The sequence below is a fragment of the Neopelma chrysocephalum genome, unplaced genomic scaffold (assembly GCF_003984885.1).
Source record: "Neopelma chrysocephalum unplaced genomic scaffold, ASM398488v2 Primary Assembly neopelma1_65, whole genome shotgun sequence".
NCBI classification, from domain to species: domain Eukaryota; kingdom Metazoa; phylum Chordata; class Aves; order Passeriformes; family Pipridae; genus Neopelma; species Neopelma chrysocephalum.
This window is the reverse complement of record NW_020897722.1, coordinates 1,703,245-1,727,979: the sequence shown is the minus strand read 5'-3', so window position 1 is coordinate 1,727,979 and position 24,735 is coordinate 1,703,245. Positions and strand designations below refer to the sequence as shown.

Sequence of the window (24,735 nt, the reverse complement as noted above, 5' to 3'; positions counted from 1 at the left end):
CAGGCTGTAGATCCAGTTTAGTTCCCCTTAAAGTATGGAAAGAGGCAAATCCCTGGTGTATAAATTAACTATGATTATTAGGAGAAATGTATCATTAGTAAATAGTTATTAATAATTAATAATAACGGAAATTCTGAGGTACTAAGGCAGTTGAATGGACTTTGGAAACAAAAGACCAGTCCCCCCATGCTCGGTGGGGTTGTTCTCATCTATTTGCCCCTGGAGTTGGACACGGAGGCCAAGAACTGACACCAGGCAAGTCAGAGACGACAAGGATGAGAAGTCGGGCTTTTTCCTGTCTGCAGGAAGGCCATCACCTCCTTCGGGAATGACCCACCCTTGCCCCGAGCCCAGCGTGCCGATCCCCAAAGAGATGCCGAGGCCGGATCCAGCCGGACACGCTGGTCCCAGGGCAAGCTTGATCCATCCCAGCATCCCTCCCGCCGCTCGTTAGCTGTAATTAATGGGGGTTTCCGTGCCAGCTGCGGGGGGTGCCCGCAGTGTGCAGCTGTGGCTCGCCGAGCTGCCCATCTGCGCCCGCGCAGCTGCGGCGCCTGGTACCGGCACCCCCGGCCCGGGGCATTCATCACCAGGAGCCCGGGCAAGAGAGGAAGCTTGGCAGGGAAAAGAAGGAGGATGGGGAGCCACGGGAGGCAGGTCTCGAAACTCCCCTGGCGCCAGCGGGGTCGTATCCGCAGGCTCCGGGCAGGATGTGCCCCTGGGGTCCCGGGGGGGATGGAGCAGTGCCAAGGTGCCTGCGCTGAGCAGGAGGAATGAGCCGGGCTCCGGGGCCGGCTCTGGCCTGAGAGGTGGGGAGGTGACAAGGACAGGCCTTCCCAGGAGAGTGGGGAGGGGGAGTGAGCGTTTAAGTCAGCGATGGGTCATGTTGGGGGGTGAGGGAGGGGGATTTCTCGGTGCCCTCATGGAGGGAGGCCCTTACTGCCTTCCCCTGATCTGTAGACCCATGGAGGAGCTGGACTCGATGTCCCCATGGGTCCTTTCCAGCTCAGGGTGTTCTATGGTTCTATAATTCCGTGATCTGGGCTAAAGGCAAATGACAGGAGAGACCAAATTGTGGGAGTTGAGCCCTTTGGGTACTTCAGGGTGTCCAACTCCACTGACTCTGGTTACATGAAGTCCTGCCGAGGGCTCTGACCCGCTGTCCCCCTTGTCTCTCCTGCAGCAGCCGAAAGTCCCCACCATGGTCACCACAGCAGCACAGAATGGCCTTGGAGCGAGGGAATCAGGCATGAGGAACAGGGAGTGACCACCCCAGCACCCCACCCACGGGTCCCTGGGCACAGATGCCACCACCAGAACCATCAGTGGAGACAGCTTTGCTCTTGCACCATTGGACATGGTCACCTTCCCTGGAGAGAGAGGTGAGAGCCGTGGGGGACGGGGGACAACGGTGCCCACGCAGAGTCACCCGGCTCAGTCCCACCACGCGCATCCCTAGTGGTTCTCCCTGTGGGATGCCCCGTCTTTCCTGTTTACTTGTCCTGCCGGGAATAGAACAATAAATAATTTATCGCCGATCGGTTGGCGCGGCGCCGACCTGTCAGCGGAGTTGATTTTCCCTGGCCAAGTGTCAGGGCAAAAGGCCAGGAACGCCGGGCAGGGGAACAGGCACCGCCACAATTATAAGATTAACACCTTGTTTGGTGGTCACACACTGTCAAGTGGTAAAAGATTGCTCCGGTTGGGCTCTATAGAGCATCGCTCACAAATTACCTTATTAAGCAGGATCTTGCTCCTGGTGGCTCCTGCACCTGTGTCCTCAGATATTCCCATTCATGGTGGAGAGGAGGCCAACACTCGGCCGGGGCTGCGCAGCTGCGGGAGCATTATTCCCTCTTACCATATTTGCATATCAATGAGCCCCTGATTAATATTTAAAGAGCCAGCTGTCCGAGCCACCTAGGAAAGAAAAAAAGCTCTGTGAGGTTTTTTATTTATTTAATTTTTTTCTTTTAGGGATAACACTCGCTGCCCTTTATGGAGCGCGCTTCATTTTTAACCCCCCTAATCTTTTATTTGAAATTAAGGAGAAAAAAAAGTCAGGGAGAAAAATATGAAGAACCATTAAGGAGTGATCAGTGAAGGAGTTGTGCTGCTCTCAATGCTCCTCAGTCCTTTTGTGCCGCCGGCGCAGCTGCACCGAGCAGGTTTTTGGGGGCAGGATCCCGACGGGCGCCCATGGGAACTGGATCTGGGAGCGCGAGGCCTGGGAAGCGGGATGGATTTCCACACTCCCGGCTTCCCCCGGCTCCCGTCACAGAACCGTGGCCGGTGCTGATGTCCCCATGGTCCTGGGGGTGGAACAAGTGGTGTTGTCCGTGGTGAGGGATGCTGGTGGTGACCCAGAAGGAGCAAGACACAGAGTCTTGGCTCCAGGGGGCTGATCAATGGAAATGCCATCAAAAAACTGGGAACTGCTATTTTCCGCACCTCCCCGGTGCTGTTAATCGCCCAGAGGTTTTGTTTCCAGCCCTAAAAGCTGTCATTTTTAGAGGACCATTCTCTTTCCCTTTTTTCTCCTGGAGCATTTGTCAATAATCCTCCGACAGCGGCAGCTTTGTTATCCCAACTAATTGGAGTCAAGTAGGGCTGCGAGAAAAGATCGCTCCCGACAGAGCCCTGGGAAAAACCCTGCAAAAGGATTTTAATTTTCAATAAAATATGCAGATAAGTAGAAATTACCAGTGGGGAAGGGGGGCTCTGTGGATAATGGGGCTGCTCAGACGACGGCGGCTCGAGGGGCTTAATGAGCGCTCGAGCTGCGGCGATGCCGCCGGCTCTGCGGGATGGGGGACTCGGATCTGCCCCCCACACCTGCACTTCTCAGGGTCTGATAGGTACTTCTGGGGGGGGTGGAGGTGAGGGAGCTGTTTGTCTGTCTGGTCGTGCTGAGCTGCAGCTGGTGGGGAAATATTTCAGGTCGTGTTTTGTTGTATTTATACACGAACGTAGGAAATCCGGGCATCCCTCCGCAGTGGGGTTGGGATTGCTGGGGGATGCTGCGGCTCTCAGGAGGCCAAGGATGGACTTGGACCTTCTCAGCCCGTGGCACTGTCCCAGCCTGAGCCTGGTGGATGTGGATTTTGGCCGGGATGCTCCAGGCAGGGATGTGTTTGTGCCGTCTGCCCATGGCTGTGCTTTGCCTGGCTGGTGGAAGATGGTCCCTTCTGCTGGTGGGGAACCACCCACCCAGCTGGGAGCAGAAATTAAAGTCCCTCCAGCTTCACTGGGTGCTGGATTTTCTGGATGTGGCTGGGATTGCCCAAAAAGCCTCTCCAGGTCCTGCTGCTGGATGCACTGGGAGCAGGGTCAGGTGCACCAAGGGATGATCTTTGCAAAGGGGTTTTCCAAAAAGGATGGGATAAAATATTTCCCAGCGAGGGGCTGTCCAGCCCCTCCTGCAGCGGAGGGCATTCCCACAGGAATTTGCTCAGGGCCAGGGGTGGGAAGAACTGCTCCCACCCACAACCCTGGCTGGTCTCCCTACAAGAAGTCGAGGGCTGGAGGGATCCATGGGCTGGCAGGGGATGGGATGCCAGCACAGGGCAGACATTGCACGTGCTGCCTGCAGGGTCTTGGTGCTGTCTCCACGCAGAGCAGGTCGGTCCCACCTTTCCCAGCAACTCAGAGCACTTGCAGGAGGATTTTTTGGGATGTCTTTGCTGACTGTGCCCCATCCCACTGCCTCGTGCCATCCCCTGGGAGCAGAGGGGCGGGAGCTGTCCGAGGCCACCGAGGAGGTGCAGGCAGTTTCCCGAGGGCAGGATGGAGCTGGATGACCCCAGAGCAGCCCCCCCTGAGCCCCCAGTCCCTTGGGGAGGGACAGCTGAGCCATCACCTGTCGGAGCTCAGACGCTGCAGCTGCGCCTGCTTTGAACCCGCCGGATTAGGCAGCGGAGAGGGCCATGAGAGCACTTGTGCTCCACGTGCCAGGGCCTTCCTCCTCCTCCTCCTCTTCCTCCTGGTGCTCCACCAGCCCCTCAGCCTTCCTGACCCAACTGCTCTGGGCTGCACAGGTCACAGCAGGGATGGAGGTGGGAACGACCTCTGGGTGAGGGTCAAAGCACCTTCGGCCCTTGGGACACCAGATGAAGGTCTGCTGAGCTTTATATCCTTTTTATCCGAAACAGGTAAATCCATAGGAAAATAAACGGGTAAAATCATAGGAAAATAAATAGGTGAAATCATAGGAAATCCCAGGGGGGGAAGAGAATCCAACATTTTTAACTTTGGAAGAGCCAGAATCTGCATGTGGACACAGCCCAGAGCCCAACTGCAGGGTTTTTTCACACTTTTCCCACCATGTTCCCTGATTCCCACTGTAGCCCTCCCAGGAGAGGCGCTGGGATGGTGGGACATCGTTAGCAGGTGGGTGACACCCCCAGCTTGGCAGATGTCCCTTCTGTGGGGTGACCAGCGTGAGCTCCTCGTACCTCTGTTACCTCCTGTCTTCTGGAGCTTTTGCATCTCCAGTTGGGGTGTGATGGGTCTCCCAGTTTGGGAAGGGTGTTCCCAGTTTGGGTAGACACTGTTCTGTGCTGTCCCTTTGGTGGTGACAGCAGAGTGGGGCTCGTGCTGGGTGGCTTTGACATATGTGGGTGCCTCCATCTGCCATCACAACACATGTTGAGATGATATTCCTGGCTCAGTGGATGTTCCCAGCTTAGTGGGTGATGGAATGATGTTCCCAGCTCAGTGGATGATGGACTGGGACATTGTAGGGTCATTCTCTGCTCTGTGGTTTAGTGGGCTGGTGGTATTTGGCCAAAAGTTGGACTTGATGATCTTGAAGGGTTTTTTCCATGGTTCTGTGTTTCCATGGTTGAGTGACCAGATCCTCCAAGCACCACCCCCATCCCTCCTTACACACATGTGACACCTTTCTCCTCTCACCTCTGTTTTCTCTGGTTTCCTCAATCCCAAATCCAAACCCACAGAGACAGACAGGCCCATCCCATGGTTTTCCAGTGGCAGCCAAACTGTCCCCGTGCCCTCACTGAGCTCATCACCACAGCAGGACCAGGACCAAGGCTTGGCCTCAGTCCCCAGGGAGTGCAGGATTTGCCCTGTGCTTTCAAAAGCAGAGAGGGAGAGGTTTGGGGTTATTTTTATATAAACAAAGCTTTCTCCCTGTGCTTTTTAACTCTCCCAGTTCCCCAGTCTGCTCCCCACGCTCCTTTTCGGGCTGTTTTAAGAGCCAGGGTGTAACATTAAGGTGATTTACAGCATCCCAGGAGTGGAAGGGCAGAGACTTGGGCATTTTTTTTCCCTTTTCCTCAGGTGAAAGAAAACCTCAATGTTACCTCAGGAGCCGTTGCAGCGACCGCTCCGTCAGCCCGTGATTTACAGGCTCAAATTTACGAGTTCAAAATTATTCTTGCACTCACAGATCTCTTTTCTCCCTTGGCCGTTTTAGTGCTTGTGAAAGGTGAGGGGTTTGACAGCTCCTGGAAACAAAAGCTTTTAATATCCCCCGGAGTGGGGCTCTCCCAGGCAAAGGAGAGAGATGCCAGCAGGGTCTTCCCTCCCTGCTGCAGATTTTACTCACTCCAGGCTGGTCTTAACCAAACAGAGCAGAAAGTTTTGCTCGAGTTAAGCCAGGACTAATTAGCAAAGCCCGTTTTCTTGGTGCCTGTGGAGTCCCCTGGGATTATCTCTGGTGGCTGGAGCAGTGCTGGGCTGGAGGCTGAGGCTGATGCTGAGGTTGCCCATCACTCCCGTGATGTTTTCAGACCCTTCCCAAATTTTTTTGGACACCTCCAGGCTTTCTGTTGGAACACAAAGCTGTAGGTCACCCTCTGGGTTTATCTTTAATCCCTTTGGTGAGGCCCCTCCCCTCCTCCAGCCCCCGGTGACACCAACATTTTGGGTCTAAACTACACTGGCAGCGGCCTTTAAAATATAACATGCATGAAATACCAGGAGTAAAACAGCTCCTCTTTAAAGCACATGTCATGCAGTGGCTTAGGGAGCTGGGGGATTAAACCTTCATGGAGCTTGGGAAGCGATGCCAGAGCCCCTGCTGCACTTCATTAAAGCACATTTTTGACACAGTTTGCTTTATTCAATAACAATTTAGTTGACCAAGAACCCAATGGGAAGGGACAGGCAACTGTGTAGAATTTTGTTGTGGTTTCATTTTCAGCATTTTTTCGTGTCACTCTGCCAGCTGTGCCCTGCCAGGGATGGCTGAGCCCTGCAGGATTCATGTGTGTATCCCAAAAAATAGCTGAGATGGAGTCGGGGTCAGGATGGTGCTCCCACAGGGACGTTGAGGGTCACCTCTGTGCCCACGTCCCCCTCAGCTTCTCTGCTCAACCCACAGCCCCACTGGCCTCCAGTTGCACCAGGAGAAGTTTAGGTTGGATATTAGGGAAGATTTCTTCACGGAAAGGGCTGTCCAGCCCTGTCACAGCTGCCCAGGGCAGAGGTGGAGTCCCCATCCCTGGAGGGATTTAAAAGCCGTGTGGATGTGACACTTGGGGACATGGGTTAGTGGTGGCCCAGGCAGTGCTGGGGGAATGGTTGGGCTTGATGATCCCAGAGGTCTTTTCCAACCTAAATGATCCCATGATTCTATAATTCATGATTCCTAAAGCCTTACTCTGGCCACTTGTGGACGGGGCGAAACTCAATTTGTCAACTCAGCTTTGAAAACCCAACTCCATCTTGGGTTTCTCCTCCATCCCCACCTGTTGGTGGTTATTTGTCCACCAAAACCACTGGACAACTAAAACCAACTAATGGGATGCTCAGGATCCAGCCAAATCCTCCTGTTCTCCACCTACACCCCCCTCATCCCACAGAGCTCTCCTGGCCGGGTGCCGGGTGGGCTGGGGAGGCAGGACAGAGTTGTGGGTCCCACAGAGACATCAGGGATGCTCCTGGGGTCAAGTGAGAGCAGGAGGGGTCCCAGGGGAGCCCAGCAGCCCGGCCCCAGCACGGCTTCACCATGTGCATCTCCTCCAGGAGCAGCAGCCAGCATTCCCTGGTGTGTCACGCTTCCCTGGATATCCAAGGCGCTCACACAAACAAAACAAAGGAGCTCCGTCTCTCCGGAGACACGTCCCAAACACGGAGCCAGGCCAGGCCAGGGATGGGGCTGGATGCACTGAATCACTCAACCAGCTGGAGCTGAAGCCATTTGGGTCAAATATTCACCCTGGCCCCCGGCCACCACCTTATCTTGCCTTTCCCTTGCTCTACCTCAGCTCAGCCTTTGCCTTGCAGTTTTGCTTTCAGATGAAGTTTTTGGGCTTGGAGGTGGCACCTGCTCCGGCAGAGTCACCTCAGGAATCCACCGGGTTGGGTTTATTCCTATTTATGATGATGTCATTTTTTTATTCCCGGCTAATTTTTATGGCAGCCGAACACGGAGGACAGAAAACAGCATTAGCAGAGCTTTGCTGAGCTATTAATGTTCCCCGTGGGCGCAGGGGGAATTTAGACACTCAACAAGTGTATAAAGGGGTCCATAAAACGTGCCTGGGCCTTTCCAGGGGGGGCAGCACCGAGGGGCTCGTGGGGGCCTCCCACCTCCGTGTGCGGGCGAGGGCTCAGAGCAGCTCCGGCTTAGCAAGGCCGGGCCCAAGGGACCTTCCTGCAGGATGACATCAGTAGCATGAGGATGCTGAGTGTACTGTCTGGGAATCTCGGAGACGAGGGGATTTTTTTTATTTTTTCTGTGAGATTATGTGTGTGATAAAATATGTTCTGGGGCTGCCTGCAGGAAGGGATGTGCTACAAAAGCCTGGTTTTCCACTACCTGGGAAGTGGGAACCTCGGGTGCTGAGGCGGCTTTGGGGCAGGGTTAGGGCTTCTCCCTGTCCCTGCCCACTTGGTACCTGGGCTTGCTGTGGGCAGGGACCCCTGGCAGGGAGGGGGTGGTTCTTTCTTCTGCCAAATAGGGTTAAAACTGCCCCAGTCGTGTTCCCTGAATCCCTGTGCTCTTCTCCAGGGATGTGCTGGAGGTGCTGTGTCCTACCAGGGGTCCTGCACCCTCAGGGACTGGCCCATGGCTCTGGCAGGGACTGAGGTGCCATGGGGAGGCCTGGCTGGTTCTACAGATGGGTTCCACTGTGAGGATCCTCAGGACCATAAGAAGCTCCTCCAGAGGGACTTTATCCATGTTGTCCCTTTCTCTTTGTCCTTGCTCCTGCTGTTTGGGTGATGCTTCAAGCAGCTCTGGGATGCAGCTTTGTATGGCAACAAAACCTGGCGTTTCCAAGCATTCCTGACAGGGGATTATACCTCAAAAGGGAGAATGAGGTGGGAGAGGGAGCAGAAGGGATGCAGCCGGGAGCCTTCCCAGTGCTGTGGGAGAATGTGGAGCTCAGTCTCCAAGGACTGCGAGAGTGAGCCCGAGTCCAGTGGGGATGGGTGAGGGCTGGAGCTGGAAGGAGAGGACGTTGCTGTTCAGCTCTGCTCTGGTTCTGGTGTGCAAAGCAGGAATAAGAATGGGGGGAAGAGATCAGGACAGGAACTTTCCCCATGGGGGGCAACCTGCCCTGCACAAACGTTCGCCCGCGGGCCGGGGGGAGGCAAAGAGGATCCGGTTCCTAAACTGGAAAATGGAGGCCTGGCCCTGGGCAGCTGGGGATTAGCTGGGGGGATGTGTGGAAGGAGGTGAAGCGTCGGTGGAGATCACAGGGACATAGTTGAGCCCCAGCCAGGGCTGGGCAGACAGACTCCACCTCTGAAAGAACCGCAGCGCGTCGCGCTTGGCAGCGCCGCTCCCGCTGGCAGCCCCTCCAACTGGCTCCAAGTGAGCTCCTCGGAGCAGCCAGAGGAACCTCTGGGCCCAGGATGGGACAAGAGAAAGGAGCAGGACCCCCATCATTTTTGGTGTGGGCGTTGGGTCCGTCCTGCGGGCGCAGGAGCACCCGAACGGGTGGGAGAAGGGACTGAGCTGAGCATCACCCTCACCCTTGGTTCAGAGTTCAAGGAGACCTGAGTCATGAGCCTTTCTCTCTTCAGAGGGCATTTCAGGATGGAGGAGGGAAACTGGGACAGTTTGCCCCGTTCCCAAACCAGCCTTGGTGCCCACTGAGCCTGCCCAAGGATTTTGGCTGCTGGGAAGGGATGCTCACAGGGACTGGTTTTTCCAACCAGCTGAGCCCAGGGTGTGCTGAGCAGTGAACCTTCTTTACACCCCATCTCCCCCCCCCCCCCAATTTACTCTGATTCACCATTTTATCCAAAAAAAAGAGAAATTTTAATATAGGGGAAAAGCAGAATTCTAACATCAGTGAGGATCTTTAGTAAATCAATCAGATCCCCCATCATCCCCCAGCACAGAGGAGGCTGGAGCTGCTCCAAAACTCCAGTTTTAACCAAAAGAAGCTAAAAAGAAACAAACAAAACCACCAAAAAAACACTTGGCCATGGTTTTTGTCGCCCCTTCCCCCTCCTTTTTGATCGTCTCTGTCTTGTACTACCCTGGTCTAGGCAGATAACCGAGGATCTCACCCAGCTTTTCAAAGTAGCTGGAGGAAGAAAGCAGCCTTTGTGAGGGGCTTTCTGAAGGTCTCTGTTCTGGGAAGGTTGGAAATAGCACAAAAACATCCTTTCTCACTATATTGTGTCGCTTCCAGCTCTAAGCTCCACCACGACCCAGATGTTTAGATGCTGATGCTGAAAAGGAAAATAAGAGCCATGGGGAGAAAGCCAGGAGAGGAGGGGACCTGGGTGGGACTGGCTTCCAGAAACCTGCACTGCTTTGGTACAGTGTCTTTAGTTTAGAAACAGGGAAGAGAATTAGAGAAGAAGACTCAGAGATTGTGAATTAATATCTTAATTGGTTCAATGATGACCAACCACCCATCTCCTTATCTTCAATCGTATAGTTTAATTTTAAGACAATAATCTGCGTGTTCAGCCTTGAATATGTTGAGGATTTGGTGCTATCGAGCATTTTTTCTGGTTTTTGATCCCATTTTCCCTTTTTCGCTGCATTGCTCCCAAGTTTTCCCAGTCTTTGGACAATTATTGGTGTGAGTTTATTGCTCTGCTTTTAAAATTGTCATTATCCAGGAGGAGGAGGGACCTCCTCGGGTGGCTGTATGGAATAACTCTGTTCTTACCTAATTGATTGGACAAGGGAAGTTAAGTGTGAAACTCTTCCTTATTGTCTGTGTCCTCTCTCTAATTATCCCAGCTCGGCAAGAACATCCCAAATGTGCAGGCCCTCTCTACTTGTTCTGCCTCAGCAGGAATTTCTCCAAACGTCCAGGCTGCTAATCCAGCCCTTCCAGAGGGGTCTGGGCGCGGGATTTTGCAGTCAGACAGAGCCGAGCTGATGTGGGAAGGGGGTGACCCCCCACCCCCTCCCATCCTGTGTCTGTGTCTGTCCAGCTGCTGGGACGTGTGTCCAGCTGGATTTTGTGCTGGGATCAGACCAAGTGCACCCAGATGTTGGTGGGGGAGGAGGCTGTGGCACTGCTGTCCCCCCATCCCGACAGCTGCCCTGGGCACAGGGATGTTGGGGAGAGGGGAGCAAGGCACCATCTCCCACCCGTCCTGAACCCGCTGCTGCCAGAGCACAGGTTGTCCTGGCCAAAGCCTGGAGCAGGAGGTGGGAGCTGAACTCATCCCTGCTCTGGCAGAGGAGCCAGACGAGCTGCTCCGGCGCTGATTCCTTGGAGCTGAGCTCCCACGCCTGGCCCCGCGTTCGGCCCGGGGTCCCGTGGCCACCTCTGCAGAGGGGAGAGGGGACATTCCCATCCTACGCTCTGCTGCCTTCTCGGAGAGATCGGGACAGAGATTGGGGTGGTTGAAAAGCAGAGCCTGGAGCCTGCAGAGGTTGGGAGCTGGAGCGACAAGGCTGATGCGAGTCTGCTGTGGCAGCAACCAGATGGCGGGGCCGGCTGGGAGCAGGAGCTGAGCTGGACACTGGGAATGTGTCCTGGGAGGGTCCCCGGGCACCTGCGCGGGGTGACAGGCACGTCCCTGGGAGGGGGTTTCTGCAGGGACGGGCTGTGGGTCCCTGGTTCCAGGACCATCCCACTGCCCGGCTCCTCCGCAGGCTGCGGGCGCTGGGTGGGTGCCGGGGCTCGGCTGCCCCAGGCGTGACACCCCCACTTTGGGGCTTTGGGGACACGTCTGTGCCCGTGTTTGCTGCAGGTCCTTCACCGTCACACTGTCCCCGAGCTCCCTCAGTGCCACCCCCACTTCTCCGGGTTGGAAACCCGCATCCCCGTTCCTCCCCATCCCACCCCCACTCCCTCCCTCCCTCCCTGCCTCCCTTCTCCCTGCTCGTGCCTAATTCAATTTGCTGCTCCCCCGAACAGCTCCCCATAGCTTGACCATTAACAAATGGACTTGGCCGGAGGCCTGGGCGACCATTTGGATGCTGAAGCTGCTGCCAGGCGGGCCCGGGCACCCGCGAGCCGGCGGCACTGCCAGCACCCCGCGCTGGCATCCCGGAGAGCTGCCAAATCCCGGCGGGGCCGCTGCCAGCTCCGGGAGAAAGGGGCGAGGGAGCCGCACACAAAGAGGGGTTTATAGCCCGGCCGGGCACCTGACACGGGGAGGAGGGAGGGCTGAGACGTGCTTAGCCCCGATAATCCCCGGGTTTGAGTTTAATATATTATTTTATTTTTTTTTTTAATCAAAAGCACAGCAACAGCTGGGGCTGAGGCTTTCCAGGAGATGAACTCATGAACAACTGTTCAAAATAACTTTATTCGTGCTGCTATTAGATCAGTGCACTGGGGAGCCACCAATTATTTGTGATTACTCCAGGCAGATAAGGCTGGGGCAGAGCCCAGAACCGCAAGGGATCGAGGGCACCTCGTGGTTTGGCTGTTTTAGGTGGGCAGGTCATGGGCACCCGGCACCCACAGGAGCCCCTGACACCCATGGGAACCCCCAGCACCATCCAAGCTCCCTCCATGGTGCTCAGGGATCATCCTGGGGGAAGCACAGCTGGGGGGTTGCAGGTGGGCACCATGTGGACATGCAGGAGGCTCTCGGGATGAAGGGATGTTTGCAGGCAGATCTGTGGCCATTTCTGCCTAAAAACCAATTAGCAGTGGTGCTGCAGGGCTAATTAGCCCATCCAGAGCTGGTCTGTCCATCTTGTTCATGAGCCCCAGAACCAGCACGGAATCAGCTCAGGGAAAGCTGCGGGATTTGGAGCAAGACAGGTCCCTTCCCAGGGATGCCCATGGAGCAGATCCCAAAATCTGAGCAGGGCAGTGCCCACCCACTCGCCCTGACCCCATCCCACAGACCAGCCTTAAACCCCTCAGCCAGCTGAGGCCAGTGCTGGGCATTTTCCCTTTCCAACATGACATCAGGCACGAACCTGAGCACAGGCCAGCAGGAAAATCTCCCAAGGGAACCAAAGGTGGAAGCTAAACCACGAAAAACTGGGCTGCAGGGCCCGGGCTGCTCTGGCCAGCAGACAGACTGCATGAGCTAATAGGTCTTTTCCATTTCTCGCTCCTGTGATTCAAGAAGTCTCGTCACCGGGGAGTTTTTAAAAATAGCCCTGGATGAAACAGAAGACGGGGGATGAGGGACCAGGCCTGCCTTGGCTGGGAGGCAGCTTGGGCTAACAGGACTTTTCCATCGGGCTGTTCCATGATTAATCGAGACAAGAAAAGAAAAAAAGAGAAGGAAATTGATAAACACAATGGTAATTCCATCCAGGGCTTGCCTTAGTCAGGTTATTAGAATCCTGACATCATGTCTTGAAAAGAGGACTGGAAATAAATCTCTGGGAGATAAGATCTGCTGGCTGGGGGGGCGGGGAGGTGCACCAGGCTGACGGGGCCATCTTGGGGGTCCCCTCCCCAAAAAGCTGTTCCTCCCAGTTTTGCTGGGTCTCAAACCAGCAACAGGAACGTGTGGCTTCCATGGAAACATTACACCTTCTTCTGCCTGCACTCATCCTGTAAAATCACCCTCCACACCCCGACGAAAGCATTCCTGAAGGAACCTCCTGGTGGGTGGGAAGTTCATTTCCTGTGGTCATTTAATCAGAGCAAACACTGGGAAGTTTGGGATTGGCTCCAGCAGTGGGGGTGTGCAGTGTGTGGGTAGCTGTGGTCTCCTGAGGGATGCTGCACCACAGGGTCTGTGTGGGAGCTGCTCCTCACCCACAGCACGAACTCTCCCAGGAGACCTCGGATCCTGAGCAGCCTGAGCTGTAGCTGTTCCCAATGGCCCCACACTCCAGAGGTGCAGCTCAGGTGAGATGGGATGTCTCGGGATCCAAATCAGGAATTTTTCTGTCCCTTTGGCCTTTATGGCTAATTCTGGGGGTGGGGGTGGGAGAGAGGAGCGAGGTCACTCGGGAATGTCTCAGCCCACAGACCCTCTCCAGCCTCACTGGGAACTTAGGAATAGCCATTTCCGGGAGGCAAATGAAATATTCCCCCTTTTTTCCCCTAAATGTCTCTGCTAATGGTCAGTCTCAGTCTGGGGTTGATTTGACTCCAGTCCCCAGAGCTGCTGCTACCAGGGATTTCCAAGGAGTCCACAAGGCCTTTAATCTTTCCCTCTGCAAACAGGGCTGGTGTGACCCCAAATCCCCACCAGCCCCTGCTCGGAGCCTGGTGGCAGCCGGAGCCGGTCCTGGCTGAACTCCAGACGGGGAATTTCTGTCCTGTCTGTATCCCTGCAGCCTCATCCCTGGAAATCGGAGCTGCTCCTGTCCAGTCCTGGCTGCTCCCACCACAGCCCCCGCTCCCAGCCCGGGAAGGATGTGCTGCAGGGGGAAAATTGTCTTTTTCTTCATTTATTCTCTTTAACAAGCGATTTTTTTGCCCGTGAGCACACGCTCCATGACTTTTCCACGTGCAGCCCCTCGGCCTCCCTCCCCTCTCACTGTCTTTCTGATGCACAATCCCAAACAAATCCCACCTGTAAAGGAAGAATCCAGACACACAGCTCTGCTGCACCCTCCAAAGGGCTGACCCTCTCCAGCCCAGGAAATTCCTTGGCTACTTTTGGACCCTGCACAAGACTGAGTGGGTTGAAACATGCTAAAAAAAACCATGTTATTGCAACATTCGGGGAGCAAAGGTTTGGATGTTGCACCCACAGATCTCCCACAGCCTCTCTCAGTAGCCTGAGCAGATTATTTTTTAAATATATTATGATATGATATTAAATATATGTTAGGAGATGTATATAGAATATATGATATTATGTGATATATATGGCAGGGTTAAATATATATATTTCAAATATATATACATAGGATTTTTTTACAAAGCCGTGGCCCAGTCACTCACTCCAAAGGTCAGGATGCAGAGATGGGTTATCACAGCATCTTTAAAACTCCTCTGTGTCCTCCCTGTGAGGATCTGCAGGCGACAGTGCCCTCTAGTGCACCCCCTCCCCAGCCCCCCTTCAGCAATAACTAACGAGCCCCTGGCTCATTAGCTAATTGCCACCCTGACATTTTGTAGGCTTATGGTTGGACTCGATGATCTCAGAGGTCTCTTCCAACCATAATGACCCTGTGTTTCTACCTGGACCCACCGTTCTGGGCAATCCCAGGGATGCTGGGACAGTCAGTGTTATCCCTGCAGGGAATTTCCACCTCCCCATTGCCGATGGGGTTTTTTTCCCCCCACTTTTATTTTTGCAGCTCCCTCGGAGGACAAGGAGGATGAGAAGGATGAGGTCTGTGGACGCTGGATCCTGTCATGGAGCAAGTCCTGAGTGCCCTTCTCCAGGCTCGGGTACAACCAGGTGCCCCATTCCCTGTTCTCCGTCTCTCCAACCTCGTGGTTCCTCGGACACTGCCCAGGTGAGCTGGGAAATCCCTGGATGATGCTACTTCTTCATGAGCATTTCACTAATTACTCCTCCCAGCAGCACTACCTGCTCGGCTTCACTTCTCTGCTCCAAGTCTTGCCTTGGGATGAGAATTCCAGAATCATTTAGGTTGGAAAACCCCCTCTAGCTTAGGTTGGAGTCCCCATCCCTGGAGATGTCCAAGGAAGGCCTGGCTGTGGCACTCAGTGCTCTGGGCTGGGGGACAAGGTGGGCATCAGGCACAGGGGGGACTCAGTGATCCTGGAGGGCTTTTCCAACCTCAGTGATCCTGTGATGAAAAATCCCCCTTTTCCAGAGCATCCTGTGCTCCCCCAGCTGGGGCTGAGGGAGGCAGGAGGATCCAGCAGGGCTGTGGATGCAGCTGTTTAACAGCTCCAGGACAGGGAAGGGTCATTCCCGTTCCCGGCGCGGTTTAACCACGCACACGTTTATTTTCCTTGGCTCTGACAGGGAAATGGGCTCCTCCAGGACTTCTCATTAAGCGAAAAAAAATTTATGAGAGAGGACGAAAATTGAGTTTTACTGTCTGAGGTCTCGGGCAGCGCTGGTTCTGCAGACGTTTTTGTCATCTCGGGGAGGACTGAGAACGTTTCTCCAGCGGAATAAAAACGTTTCACTTCCACTTTTGGAGTCTGATGCCTCGGCCGGTTCCGTCCCCGGCGCGGAGCGATGCCCGGGGTAACCCGACCCCGTGGGGATTCCAAACAAAAGCCAAACACCTCGCAATTTATGTCCAGTGAAAAATAACGTGTACATGATGTAAAGCGTTCTGGGGATTTGATGCTAATTTTAGTGGTCACCTTGGCTGCTTTTGAGGAAGTTGCCGGTGCTGCCAAGAGCGAATTTACCTGATGATGAATGAGGAATGGGAGCATAAAATAAATAAATATCAGCAACACCTTTTTTTTTTCCCCCTCCTTTTTTGGCAGATCGGTGTCGTCCAAGGTCACGCATTTGTGGGGTAGAACTGCCAGAGCTTAGTGCTTTAAAATCATGTTTAAGACAGAGCAGCATCTTTAAGTGCTGGATTTAAAAAGAAAGGCTAAAGTAGGGTCTCCAAAAAATTCCTCTCCGTTGGTCACATTTTCATGTTGGCATTAACTGTCTTCTCTCCTGGTGTTCAGGCTTGGAAGAAGCTCAGCAATGAGCAACCTGGTCCAGTGGAAGGTGTCCCTGCCCGTGGCAGAGGGGTGGAATGAGATGAGCTTTAAGGTCCCTCCCAACCCAAACTATTCCAGGATTCAGCACAAATTCCTTGTTTTCCTCCTGAAACCAGTCCTGCAAACTCCCATGCCAGGTACTGACCACTCTATACTTGACCTTTTTCTTCTGTTCGTGGAAAAAATTGGGAAGCTGTGCTCTGAGATGAAGAAAAAGGAGGATTTACTGACAGAACATGACAAGCAGGAAAGTCTTTTGTTTCCATCAGCTGTTTTTGCAGAGCGGGAATGGTTCAATAGCTCAAACCTTCAGGAAGTTAAATCTGGAAAAGGCTTGGGAGAAAACAGGCAGGAACCTCCTGAAGTGACCCCTGGTCCCGTGGGCTCTGAGGACAGAGAGTGTCACTCCTGCCTCTCCAAGCTGCTGCTAATTACTTTCAAATAATTTATTTTCAATTAAAGTGAAAGCATTTTATTAAAAAAAAAAAGGAAATAAGTCAGGAAGTTCCACCATTAAAACCCAGAAGTTTTATTTGTGTGGAATACCAGCCACCCTGCAGCTTTGGAGATGACCTGGAAAGATTTCAGGATTTGGGGATTTTTTGACTGTTCACTTTTTCCTCCCTCTCCAAAGAGGCTGTGGGAAGGGGGTGTGTGAAGGGACAGCAGTAACACGACCTGCAGAGGGAGGTGGGCAGAGACTTTGTGTAGGTGAAGTGGGAAGGATGGGACAAGCTGGATTTATAGCAACCCTTGGAAAAATGATAAATGGAAGCTGTAATTTTTATCGGGGAAGGGGAGCAGACCACGGGCGAGGGAAGAAAATAATAGAAAAAGCATAAATTAGGAGCGGGGTTTGAGGGTCGGGAGCAGAAAGCCTTTGGCTCGTTTATAACGGGAGTTTGCCTGGAACATGATCCAGGGGAAGTTACCTGCAAAAGGCTTTTCTAGTAAGTTGTGTTGGGGTGAAATTCTGTGTCATGGCTGTGCTTCCCACTGCTCCCAAACACATCCTGCAGCCACCACCCACAGCTGGTGTCCCACTGAACCAGATGCTGGATATATGCAGGGTATTCAGTATATACAGGGGATGTCATATATACAGGGTATTTAATATACACAGGGGACATAATATATACAGGGTATTTAATATATACAGGGTACACAACATACACAGAGTATTCAATATACACAGGGTATTCAGTATATACAGGGGATGTAATTAATACAGGGTACTTAATACACACAGGGTATTTAAAATATACAGGGTATCCAGTATATACAGGGTATTTAATATATGCAGGGTATTCAGTATATACAGGGGATGTAATAAATGCAAGGTATTTAATATACACAGGGTATTTAACATACACAGGGTATTTAATATACTCAGGCCACTGCATGATTTAAGCCAGAAGGATTCTCCCAATAGCTTTAGGACAGGTTTGGATGGCTGGTGGGCAGCTGCCTGTCTGTGCCCATCTGGCAGCAGCAGTGCTGATCCCTGGGATGTGGGGCTGATCCCTGGGATTCGGGCTGATCCCTGGGATGTGGGGCAATGAGCTCAGGGCCGTGGCTTTCCCCCACAAAGGGAAGCACCTCTAGAGGAGTCTCCATCGTGGGGAGAGTGTGGGAACATCCACCTGCAGAGCCAGAGGGATCCCAGCACTCCGAGGATGTTCCCTCCCTCCAGCCCCAGGTTCAGCACATTTTCCTCAGAAGCCAAGGGAACCCCAGCTTGCTCCAGGTGGAGGAGGAGCCAGTGGGATGAATCCTACCCCAAACAGTTGGTGAGTTTACTTTGGGAAGTGCCCAATCACCCAGCTTTCCGGAGGTCCCAGCCAGGTCCAGGATCCCCAGGGATGTTTCTGCATCAGACACACGAGCAGAGCCCCTTGGCTGCAACGGCTTGGGCAGAACATCCTGTCTCTCCTTGTCTCCATTGCTTCAGAAGGCTCCAGGGAGACCTTAGAGCAACTTCCAGTGCCTAAAGAGCCTCCAGAAGAGCTGGAGGGGGACTTGGGACAAGGGTCTGGAGTGACAGGACAAGGAGAATTGCTTTTAACTGAAAGAGGGGGAATTTAGGTTCAATATATGGAAGAAACCCTTCCCTGTGAGGGTGGGGAGGCCCTGGCACAGGTCGCCCAGAGAAGCTGTGGCTGCCCCATCCCTGGAAGTGTCCAAGGCCAGGATGGACAGGGCTTGGAGCAACCTGGGCTAGTGGAAGGTGTCCCTTCCAACCCAAACCATTCCAGGATTCTGTGATTTTGAAGATGAGCATCCCCAGAGGATTTTATGGCTTGTCCTTTGATTGGAATTACTCCAGGCTTGCATGAGCAAACTGAAGGAGTGGGAATGAACCAAATATCTCTCCATGACACATTTCCACCCACCACATGTTTCTCAAAGAGCTGCAGCCTCACAGCACCCCAGACTTACCAAGTCTCGTCCTGACAGAGACAAGTTTGGCTCTAAACCTACCTGGTTTCCTTAGGTCTGAGTCCATCCACCGCTCCCTTTTTGATGCCAGGAACGCCTCCACGAGCCGAATTTCCCTGGTAATTGTGCTTTGGATTAGTTTAGAAAATTGCCCAAGCCCTGGGTTAGCGCTGGCCGGGTCCCTCCTCCGAGCGCCGAAGGCTCGGGGCGGGGGGGGCAAAGCCTGAAGAGCTGCGAAAGGCAGAGATGTAACAGATGTTGACACGCAGGGAAAATACGAGAGGCAGGAGCCTGAGATAATAAATCTGAAAAATTAACACGTAGGAGGACGAGAAAAGGAGCAATATGTTTTGGTAATCACTCTGAACTGCTGAACCCTCCTCCCGCCGCCCCAGGACGCCTGGCACGGAGCAGATGTCACTCACCCGGTGATTAACACATTACTGGATTTCTCCAGTCGTTTAATAAAAGTTTTACGTAACATGCAGGTAATTGCTTCCAAATGGCAAGGTAACAATGTGGCCTTCTGTGGATGGCATTGTTTCCAGCATCCAGGTGAAAACTCCTCTCGTTGTCCCTCTGCGAAGACCCCGCGGCCGAGCAGCTGCTTTTCCCGTCACTCCTCCGAGCGCCAGAGACAAAGGAACACCCTGGGAAGAGGCAAAGCTTTCGGTTGGGGAATATTTTTATTTCCCTTCAAACGTCCAGATGAAGGGAGCCTGCAAGAAAGATGGAGAGAGACTGTTAACAAGGAGTGTCAGGACAAGGAGGAATGGCCTCACACAGGCAGAGGGGAGGTTTAGACTGGATTTTAGGAAGGAATTGCTCCCTGTGAGGGTGGGGAGGCCCTGGCACAGGTTGCCCAGAGAAGCTGTGGCTGCCCCATCCCTGCAAGTGTCCAAGGCCAGGTTGGACAGGGCTTGGAGCAACCTGGGCTAGTGGAAGGTGTCCCTGCCCACAGCAGGGGGTGGGACTGGATGGGCTTTAAGGTCCCTTCCAACACATGTGATTCCATGATTCCATGATATGGGCAGCAAAAGGGCTTTGTGCTCCCAAACTGTGCCACAGGTGATTCTTCTCTGTGATTTTTAATATTTTTTCTACTTTTCTTGCTAGAAAATCTTGTCACTGCGGAGCACGTGGAGATGATGGGAAGAACAGGGTGACTGGGAAAGCCTGGGCAGCAGGGATGGGGTGTTGTTCTTCGTGGAACTCTCACCCTGAACCCAACCCACGCTCAAAATCTAAAATCCATTGTGAAACCAGGAAAAAAAAAGTGATCCCAACCAGTTTCTTTGCTGGGCATCTGTCCTGATGTGCAGCTGGGGGGACTTGCTTTGCTCCAGTGTGCCATCACTTGTTATTTGGGAGTCAGAGCAGGAGTGAGGTGTGACAGTGATGGATGTTCAGGGACAGGGAACCCCAACTGGCTGCAGACCCTGCAGGCTCAGAGAATTGCTGGCTAACAGCCTTCATGGCTGTGAATGAGCTTCCCAAATTACTGGAGCTGGAGAACAGGATACCTTTTAAACAACCAATCTGTCATGAGCCGTATCCTGTGTCTGTCAGAGCCCAGCGTGACTCCAGTGGGGGAATCCATGACAAAAATCTGGGGAGGGCTGTAAAAACGCACGTTGATGTGGTTGTTTTGACATGACATTTCTTTTTAGGCAGCTTTAGGTGATTTCTGCTGCCACTGCAGGTCACACATGTCACCTCTGCCCAGCAGCATCGCCGCTGTGGCTCCCCCTGCTCCTGAGGAGCAGCAAGGGTTGTCCCCTGGTCTTCCTCACAGAGGGAAGGTGTGCCCAAGGTGCAGATGCCATCAGAGCAGGGCTCCAGATGCTCTTCCAGCAGGCTCAGCCATCCTGTGGATCCTGGCAGCCCCATGGAGACCCCGGAGTATCTCACACAGCACCAGATATCTCAGTTTAGGGCCCTGAATCCCATCCTTGCTTCCCTGGAAGGTGGGTTGTGCCCAGTGGTGGCCACTGCCCTTTGGTAGCCCCCCCTTCATGAGGTGAGCTGAAAGCATCAGCACTGTGTAGGCTTTCCTGTGCCTGGGGATTCTGGGCCTATTCCCAGCTGCTCTGTACAGAATGAGTTATGGACACATTATTAAAACCATATTTCCAGCCTTGGAGCACGAGGGAACCCCTGGGTGGTACTGGAGGCAACGTGCCCAGGGAGGACAGGAGTGCTCCTCAGACCACCTGGCTTCTCAAGGGAGATGAACAGCAACAAAGGTGGGCAACAGGCTGCTCCAAAGCACCAGAGGGGAGATGCTGGAGCAGGTCTGTCTTCCCTCAGGAGGAGCAGATCAGCTGGGAAACATCTCCCACCTCCTCCTGCACTTAGTGTCATTCCTTGGCTGTTTGTGCCCTCCATGACTGTCAGACACTGAATTTCTGCCCGAGGTCACACAGGCTGGGGGGAGGGAGGCAGATGCCAAGGATGGTGGGTTGATCCCACTGTGCAGCACATTGGAATGAGCGACATTCCCGACCCGCTGGAGAGCGGCCGGGTGAGCTCAGCCCCTGCAGGGCTCTGCTCACGTGAGCTCAGCACAGTTCCCAGGGAAATACATGAAAAACATTTGCAGAGCACCTGCTCTCCCCCCCTCACACCTGGAGACCTTCTGCCTGCAGGGTTTGAAGGATCCCTGTGCTCATTCATCACCTGGGGGACCCGGCCCTGCTCCCCTGGACCTGCCACAACGGGCCAGGTGGGTCCCTCCTGCCTCTTCATGGAATCCTGGAATGGTTTGGGTGGGAAGGGACCTTAAAGCCCATCCAATCCCACCCCCTGCCACGGGCAGGGACACCTTCCACTAGCCCAGGTTGCTCCAAGCCCCGTCCAACCTGGCCTTGGACACTTGCAGGGATGGGGAGTCCACAACCTCTTCAGCAGATGTGTGACCTCCTGGCCGTGCTGGCATGGGGGAGCATCACCGCATTTCCAACCTGGAAATCATTTGGAAAAAAACTGATTTTTTGTTTTTTAAATAGGCACATTTCATCTTTTTTATGATGTCCACGCCAACTTCCATCATGAGTGAAGGCCCAGCTCTTTTTGTTGCGTTTGCTTTGTGGCTCTATGAAGACATAAATCAGCGGACCTTGGTTCACAGAATCATGGAATATGCTGAGTGGGAAGGGACCTGTCAGGATCAACTCCTGGCCCAAGGATCACTCCAAGAGATGTCAGTGTGCTCCAATGGCTGTTTGCTCCCCAGCTCTGGTGCTTTCCAGCCCACCAGAACGAATCCCACCGATGCCCTCCAGTGCAAACCCCAGAGCTCAGGGAGCTGAGGACACGCCAGCAGGTCTGACACAGCCCAGGGACAGGAGCCAGGGTGAGGACAGCAGGGCAAAGACTGGATAAAGCTCATGGGATGGCTGATTTGCTGCCTTGAACTTGTTGGCCTTCCTGCAAACATGTGTGGAAGGGCAGGAGGTGTGTGAGCACCCACCTGTCCCCGGGCAGGGGGTTGGAGGGGACCCTTCCAGCCGCTCGGAGAGAGGGCGGCTCCGGCTGCCGACACCTCCTGGCAGGAGGCCTTTCAATCGCTCCATGTCTGTGCTGGAAAGCAAGACCTGCTGTGATGAAACCCTCTGGCCTCCTCCCCCCGTCTCCAAGGCAAACACAGACAGTTCTGTTCCTGCCCCGAGAAATCCATATTTCAGCCTTGGACTCCCTTTGTGTGGGCTTTGTTTCATCCAGCGCCACGGAGCTTGGATGGCTTTTGCAGCTCATATTGTGCTTTGGATGCAGCCTCCTCTCTCCAGCCCTCTTGCTGCCTCCATAAAGAATAACAGCGCCTGGTGTTGTGTTTTCCCTGGATCAGGGGCTGCTGGAAACCGAAGGGAAACGTTGCTGGAAGAGGGAGAGGGCCGGTGGGACGCTGCCGGATCCTTCTCCCCAGCAGAGCTGCAGCCTGGGCTGTTTGGCTTTCTCAGGCCTTCACGGTGAGCAACAAATTGTCCCATAAAAATTCTTGCCTTGAATTTTATTTTTCTAAGGAGACAGGCCCAACTTGGGAACTTGGGACTTAAATCTCCCCCTTAAACGGACGGCGAAGTCCAAGATAGAAGCCATGGTGCTGAAATCCAGCGGGATCTTCAGGTTCTGCCTCTCTCCTTCCCTAAATCTGCATCTGAAGCCTCTTTTTGTGGCTGTGGAAGAAGAAAACCTTGCAAGGACATTTCAGCCTCTCTTGCAGTTGAGGAGGGACAGGAGCTGTTGGCCCCAGTGCTGGATTGAAGGATGTGGTCCAGCCTCACCCCCCCCCTCTTCCCAGGAAGGTAATTTGGGGAACTGCTGCCTCCAGCCTCTTCCTCTGCACATCCAGCCTGGAAGTCATGCTGGGGGACACACACCTGGGCATCTCCCTTTTCAATCCTCCCCTTCATTCCCACTCCAGCCTTGCTCTGTGCCTGCAGGGGGACAACATCCAGGAAAATGTGTGTTTGGGGCTCTCTGAGATGCCACAGAGATCCTCCCATAGGTCAGAACAATACAGATCCTCCCATTTTAGCTACTTCCACACAATTTATAAATACTGTGGTAAGCAAAAATTTCTTCATCCTGAAACCTTTAGGCACTGGTTCCCAATCCTTCAGCCTGTTTTATCTCCTAAAAATTGGGATGCTTCAAACCCCACCATCCTTTCCCTGTTGGGTCCATGGCTGTGGTGGTTTCCAGTGACCATGAGGGGATGCTCAGTAACCTGCTCTAGTGGCAGGTGACCCTTCTCATGGCAGGGGAGTTGGAACGAGATGATTTTTAAGGTCCTTTCCAACCCAAACCATTCTGGGATTCTAAGATTCCATGCTGGAAGCAAGAACATCTTGTGGCAATATGCTTCCCTTGAACCTGGAGTTGGGAATCACGGCATTTAAAGGGATTTGAAATCCGTGGCTGGAATTTGTGGCTGGTGCCACGTTCTGACCTGAGAGCTTTGAACTGGGGTGTCCATGAGTTATCCAGAGCAGCTCTCCTGGGACCTGAGGCATCTGAGAGGCAGTGCCCACAACATCCTTCCCAACTGGTCCTCTGTGCCCAGGTAAACACCATCACATCTTATTTTTGCAACAGATCATCCTCTCTGTGTCTCGGGCTGCAAATCTGCCCACAAGCGGCGTCAAAGCTGCTCTGACTCCGGTTTTCCCAGTGGCAAAGGGCCGGGTGAGGGATGGCCAGAACCATCCCTGCCAATGGAGCTACAAATCCCACCCTCTGGCACCCCAGAGGAGGGGGCAGGATGGGCAGGGGTGGGAGCAGCATCTCTTGGCCACGTGAGTCTCTTCAGCTGCTCAGACCAGCGAAGACAAATGGCCTGGAGGAAGCGTTTCCTCTGCCGAGGGCTCTCGCCCGGGAGGTTTCTGTTCACAGCCGAGGTCAGGAGTTGAAAAATGAAGAAGAAAGGAAAAGGATGGAAAGATCCATCTTCCCTTATGAAATCCCCAGGGCAGGGGGCATTTGGAAGTCATTTTTCACCGAGCTCAGAGCTGTTTCTGGCCCTTTAGCAGAGATTATTCTCTTCTCAAACCTCACAGATCGGGACACGGGGAAGTGTTTTCCCTCTGTCCTGGTGGGTGTTGGAAGAGGAGCGTTACCCTGGGGGCAGGAGTGCACCTTCCAAGGGTAGGGCCCTTCCAGGGGTTTTGGGGGTAAAGTGGAACCAAATTCACCCCGAAAATTGCTCTGTTTCTCAAAATTCAAACATTTGAAATGCACTGGGGCTCAGATGCAAAAAGAAATGAGTGGTTTGGATTAGTGCATTAATGCACAGGGATGGCTATTAAGGGGGAAAACCCTTAAAATAGGGAAGGAGAATTTCAGCCTGGTTAAAGGAAATTGAAATAAAATTCCTTTCTGGAAGGAATTCAAGAAAATTATTTTCCTTCTGTGTTTCTGTCTCTCTTCTTCTGGCTTATAAAAACACCTTGGCTCAGATATTACACCAATTCTGCCTTTTATTATAAAGTCCTGCTCGGGTTGTGCAGATTTCATGCTGTTACATGAAAGTAAAATTTTATGACCAGAAGCTGAAATTAGGAAGGACCCTTTTTTTTGTTGTTGTTGTTGTCTTGGGTTGGATTTTGTTGGTAGTCAGGAGGGTTTGTTTAGTGTTGCTTTTTCTAAAGCACAGCCAACTCCTCCGGGGCTGAGCACTCCAGGCTTTTTTTGGGATGCTCGTTCCAAACAGGTGCTGATGTTGGGAAGCTGAGCTCTGGACGGAGGAAGGAGGTGGGTGATGCCCTCCTTCTGCTACTCACCTCGGAGCAAACAGGGTTCCACGGCTGTTCCAGAACGGGAG

General features: G+C 53.4%; 1 long non-coding RNA gene across 1 annotated transcript; it reads left to right on the top strand.

Annotated features, from left to right (window-relative positions):
• Positions 1 to 1,194: 1,194 nt before the first annotated feature.
• LOC113967806 lies at positions 1,195 to 20,322 on the top strand. The gene is made up of 6 exons (XR_003534291.1): positions 1,195 to 1,382; positions 14,624 to 14,785; positions 15,939 to 16,111; positions 17,566 to 17,764; positions 19,530 to 19,575; positions 20,084 to 20,322. It is a non-coding gene; the product is annotated as an uncharacterized LOC113967806 (long non-coding RNA).
• The last annotated feature ends 4,413 nt before the right edge of the window (positions 20,323 to 24,735 follow it).